This window comes from Macaca nemestrina, chromosome 11 (assembly GCF_043159975.1).
Source record: "Macaca nemestrina isolate mMacNem1 chromosome 11, mMacNem.hap1, whole genome shotgun sequence".
Taxonomy (NCBI): Eukaryota; Metazoa; Chordata; class Mammalia; order Primates; family Cercopithecidae; genus Macaca; species Macaca nemestrina.
In genome coordinates, this window is record NC_092135.1 from 91,247,359 (window position 1) to 91,252,785 (window position 5,427).

Below are 5,427 nucleotides of genomic sequence, written 5' to 3' on the forward strand. Positions count from 1 at the left end.
GGAAATGCCACACACCTTTAAATACTTAGATCTTGCAAGAACTTACTCACTGCCTTGAGAACAGGAACAAACCATGAAGGATCTTCCTTCATGACCCAACACCTCCCAGCAGGCCTCACCTCCAGCACTGGGGATCACAATTCAACATGAGACTTAAAGAGGATAACATCCAAACTGTGACACCTATTTACTAAAATTTAAATGATATTTTAGAAGGAAGTGAACATGTACATTTGTTCAGTTCATCAACCTAATCAAATACCTGAATATGCCATTTTTCTTTTTCTTTTGAGAAATTATTTTTTAAAAATAGTAACAGCAAGCTGAAACATCAACACCACCAATAAAAAGACATAGAGAAATCCCAGTTGGGAAGTTTATTTTGTTTCCTAAAACCGTATTTTCTGTTTGTTTTGTTTCACTGAGTTTTAGTGTTGGCTTTACTGTAACATATTTACTTCTTCAAAATGTTGGTTATATTAGCTCTTGACAATCTTTCAAGATAAGCCAAATTGCAAACTTTACAATATAAGATCTTTTCATTTTATCATCAAACAATAAAAGTTTCATGGGATCTGTTTGTAAACCTTTTTAAGACTGAATAAAGAACCTTGACACCTACTGTTAGACAACATTGTTGGTGTCTTAACTAATAGAAAACCTCAAGGAGACAAAAAATGTAAAAATATCCCTACAAGTATGAGTTGAAGGTTACAAATTATTTTTAACCTAAGAAAAACTAAATGAATTATTTCTAACTTAGGAAAAACTTTAGTACAGCATGCAAAATTCTTTGCAAAGAATTCCCTACTCACCAAACAAAAAGTTACCCTCTATCAATGGCCTCTCATCTGAAAGTTTTCTATATGATTTAATCTGATTATTTCAGTGATGCTAAGAATCAGAATCTTGTAATGACTTTATTTTATTTTAATATTTACATTTTTATTTCTGATATGGTAAAGTGTCCTCTGTTTAATTTTTTTAAATAAATATTTTTAATTTGTTTCTTAAAAGATGTATTATCATGTATATTTTTATCATTTCTTTTCTTGACATATTTTTGTCTTTATCTCTAAATGAAAATGTGCTTAAGACTTTCAAAATTACTCATGCAATCTTTCTCTGTTAGCATAACACAAAGCCATAATCTGATAGCTTGATGATCATATGTTGCTGCATTGCAAACAGGTAAACTATCCTTGTTTCATGGGAATGATTTTGGAAAAATATTGAAATGTAGTCATTCTAAAATTTTAGAGCATTGACACAAAACAGATGGTATATTCAACTTGAATGATTTTAGGGAAGTTTAACAAAGAAACTAGTTGCAAGGTGTGGACAGAGTTAGTAGAAAGCAATAAGGAATGGTCCATTACTCTGGTGTTAGTACGAGTAGGGAGCCCTCATCACTTACTTTGATCAAATTTGGTATGTCTGCACTTGTCAATGTATACATATATTTGTATCTTCTAGATTTTCTTAAACATATATGACATTATAATTATCAAAATATGCTCTAATTTTTTCTGTGTGCGCTTCACATCTGATTTTGGGAATTCTAACTGCCATATATTATTTCTTGGTATGTATTTACCAACATTTAAAACAATAAAAAATAAAGGATAAAGAAATGTGAAATAAAAATACATAAGCAGAAAGAACTAAATAAGTAAAATTAATGAATAAGTAAACAGTAAATAAAGAGAAAATGCTTTAAAGCTATAAAAAAAAAGTTTATTATACTAAGTGGATCTATTTCCAAATGACAGCATTAAAAAGTAACCGATTTGTATGAATAAATAAAAATATTACATACTTTTGCTATATAATGTAATTGATGACATAATATTTTGAGTACTTACTAAACATTAGGAAATTTTATTGCTGATTTTTACACACGAAGTCTACATTTCTCCAAATAAATAAGCGGATACTTCTTAATTTATCTTTCCTTCATTCATCCAAAGCAAGCACAGTCCAAAATATTGCTAGTTTCATAAGAACATCTGACTGGTGATTTGACTAAGTCATCACCTAGAAACTCGATTCTGGAAGCGTTCCAGTGATTGAAGCTTGTTTCCGATTCTCATCAGTGCTTAGTGTAATGAGTTTATGTTCTTCTACTAGATTGTTTCTGTTGATTGCTCTATATATTTCTCTGAGCTAAAGAAACATATCTTGTTTGTTTAAATTTCACTGCCTATTTCTTGTTTAATTTTATTTTATTTTTCTATTTGACCAAAATCTGTCTAGGGTGAGACAGCTTTGTAAGTAGTGGGAAGGGAAACCTGACTGGGCCAGGGTAGCAGGCAATTCATGTCAGTGATTGGGTTCTGGGAGGATGAAAATGTAATGGAATTACCCAGCTCTCCTTCCACACCCTCTACCACTATTTCAGTAACAGACAATAAGAAAGACTAGACAAATTCTTTCATTACATATATATTGGGAACGTAATTTTACCGAATATGTTCAAATAGCTCAGGTGAAGCCCAATAAACATCGACTCTGAGAAGCCTGAATTTGAAATCACGAGTATGAATTTTGAACTAAGAGGTAGTTAAGGAAGCACGAGACATAGCGAAACAAAGGACAAATGACAAAATAAATTTAAAAACCACTCATCTGCCATAATTAAATTTATCAGTATGTGAATACAATCTGCTTAGGCTTGTTGGGTGAACTTATAAATCCCAACGAATGATGCAATCTCAGTTAGTATTCCTGCCCATAATTTGAAAATCTGGTATAGCAATTTTTTTTTGTTTTTTGTTTTTTTGTTTTTTTTGAGACGGAGTCTGGCTCTGTCGCCCGGGCTGGAGTGCAGTGGCCGGATCTCAGCTCACTGCAAGCTCCGCCCCCCGGGTTTACGCCATTCTCCTGCCTCAGCCTCCCGAGTAGCTGGGACTACAGGCGCCTGCCACCTCGCCCGGCTAGTTTTTTTGTATTTTTTTTTTTTTTAGTAGAGACGGGGTTTCACCGTGTTCGCCAGGATGGTCTCGATCTCCTGACCTCGTGATCCGCCCGTCTCGGCCTCCCAAAGTGCTGGGATTACAGGCTTGAGCCACCGCGCCCGGCCTGGTATAGCAATTTTGTGAGGAATTTCTAGTATTTAAATTATACTTGGAATTATATGTTTGCATTTAGAACCAAGCCACTTGCTTGTGAAGACAGAAATTTGATCATAAATTATCTGTAAGGTTTATGTAAGTCTCCATACTTTATGAATGAGAAGACCAAATCAAAATGATGTGGCAATCTTGGTTTATTTAGTTATGGTTTTATCACTTGATTTTTCATTTCCATGCAGTTCATTGATGACTTATTTTTCTCCTCGAATGACTAAAAATGACTTAAAGTATACCTAATAATCATTTGTGTCAGTTGTCAGTTTATTATTTCTCAGCTCTGAATGCACATTTCAACATATGCTCTAAAACAGAATATTTTAAATAATTTTTCCTTTGGTACCAGCAGTAGAGGGTGCTTGAGGAACAGTGCAGTAGAGACTCCCTGTGTGAGCTGGGTGTCCGCAGGAGGGGGTGAGGATAGCTAGTAGAGCCTGTCCCAGTCACCTGCCCAGGCTTTGTCCCTCTGTGACATTGCAGCCTCTGTCTGGTGATAATTTTTCCACAGTACTCTCTGGAAACCGGAGCCCCCACAGACTGTCCGCTCTAAAGATCTCCTACCCCACCAATTGCTGGGAATCCCTTGGATACACTTGCTTAGAGCTGTTGATCCCCTATACACTGGAGGTGGCCTTTCACTTGCCAAGGAACTCAGATCTGCTCTGGTCCGACCAAAATTGAGAACTTCCTTGGTATCCAGCGAGCTGACCCACATTTTCTCCAATAAAGTCTGAACGCCTTCTAAATTTGTCCTTGACTACTCTCCATCAGCCCTAAGATACCATACAGAGTTTCTTTACATCATATCATTCCTTCTTTTTTTCTGAAAAACAAACAAACGAAAGTTTATTGATGACGTTAAAGAAAAACGCTGCGGGCGGGTGGCTGGAGCCAGGGTTACGTGGGCTGCTGGTCCTGGTCTCAACGGTGCGTCTCTGAGATCAGTTATCACAGCTCGGCCGCGTGGCGCATGTGCGTCCTGATGACGCTCTCGTAGTCCCTCACCGACAGCACTGAGCCCTTTGACAGTGCTGAGTGGCTGGGGCCCACGGTCCTCCGGGGCTGTCCCTCCAACCAGGAAATCTTCAGAGGGTTATCCACCAGGCCAACTCCATTCTGGACCGCCAGCTTCGCAGTCTTGACAGTCGCAAACTCCACCACAGCAGTGCCTGCCTTCTTCCTGGAAAGCACCATGTTGAGAACCTCACCACACTTTTGCAAAAGCCATAGGAGAATGTCTTTGGAGTAGCCACCTTTTGACTCACCCCCGCCCTCTTCTTGCACTTCCATTTTAGCTTTAGTTTGGGGGTTCCTTGGCCTTCAGTATTTTCTGTCTTTCCTCTCAACCTCTGGTCATGCTACTGGTGTATCTGCTCCCGGATAGCCTCTGCTGTTCCTCCAGCTGCCGGGAACCCTTCGCCCAGGCGTTTGATCTCTCACGCTAGAGTCCTGGTGCTCAGGCTTTCCTCCTCCTCTTCCTCCCCTTCTTCCTCCTCCTCCCCACCCCCCTCCTCCCCCTCCCCCTCCCCCCCCACTCCTCTTCCTCTTCCTCCTCCTCCTATTCCTCCTCCTCCTCCTCACTCTCCTGGGCCTGGTGCTGCCGCTCCCGGGCCTCCAGCTCAAGCTTCACTTTCCTCCTTTTCTCATCTAGTTTCTGGGTCCTCTCTGCTGCCTGCTTCTTGGTTTTCCTGACTTTGTCATACGCAGCCCTGGCTGCAGCATCAGTCAGCACCTCCAAGGCCTGAGAATGTGGCGGAAGAGTTCAGCTGCCACTGGAAGAATGCCGGGTAGCAGGAGGGGGCCTTCTGCCTATATGCCTTCTCCACCTCTTTGTCTGCCACCTTCTCCTCCCTGTCTAGCAGCATGTACATGTCCATCTGTAAGCGTTCCTTGGTCATTGCCGTGGTTCTGACCTGACGGATTCGTACTCTTTTTTTTTTTTTTTTTAAACCATACTTAATAGTGCTTTGTATCAAACATCCCTGTTAATCTACTGTGTGATGTTTATCTCCCAAACGAACCCAGCCTGCCACATTATTTTGATTTGGTCTTCTCATTCATGAAGTATGGAGATTTAAATATTTCTTAAAGATTATTTATGAACAAATTCCTGTGTTCATAAGCAAGGCAAGTCATGAAAATGCATTGCAATATTTTAAAACAGCATTATTTACTTTTAGTTATGGATGATTTTAATAGCATACAGAATTAATGTGCATTTTAAGGAAAGAAGCATTCTAATTAAAATATTGCAGATAGGTTCCTGAAATAGGAGATAATGTCTAACTTAATGGAG

At 39.1% G+C, this 5,427-nt stretch overlaps 1 pseudogene; it reads right to left on the minus strand.

Annotated features, from left to right (window-relative positions):
• Positions 1 to 3,141: 3,141 nt before the first annotated feature.
• LOC105468187 (dnaJ homolog subfamily C member 17 pseudogene) lies at positions 3,142 to 4,597 on the minus strand (annotated as a pseudogene).
• Between the last annotated feature and the right edge of the window lie 830 nt (positions 4,598 to 5,427).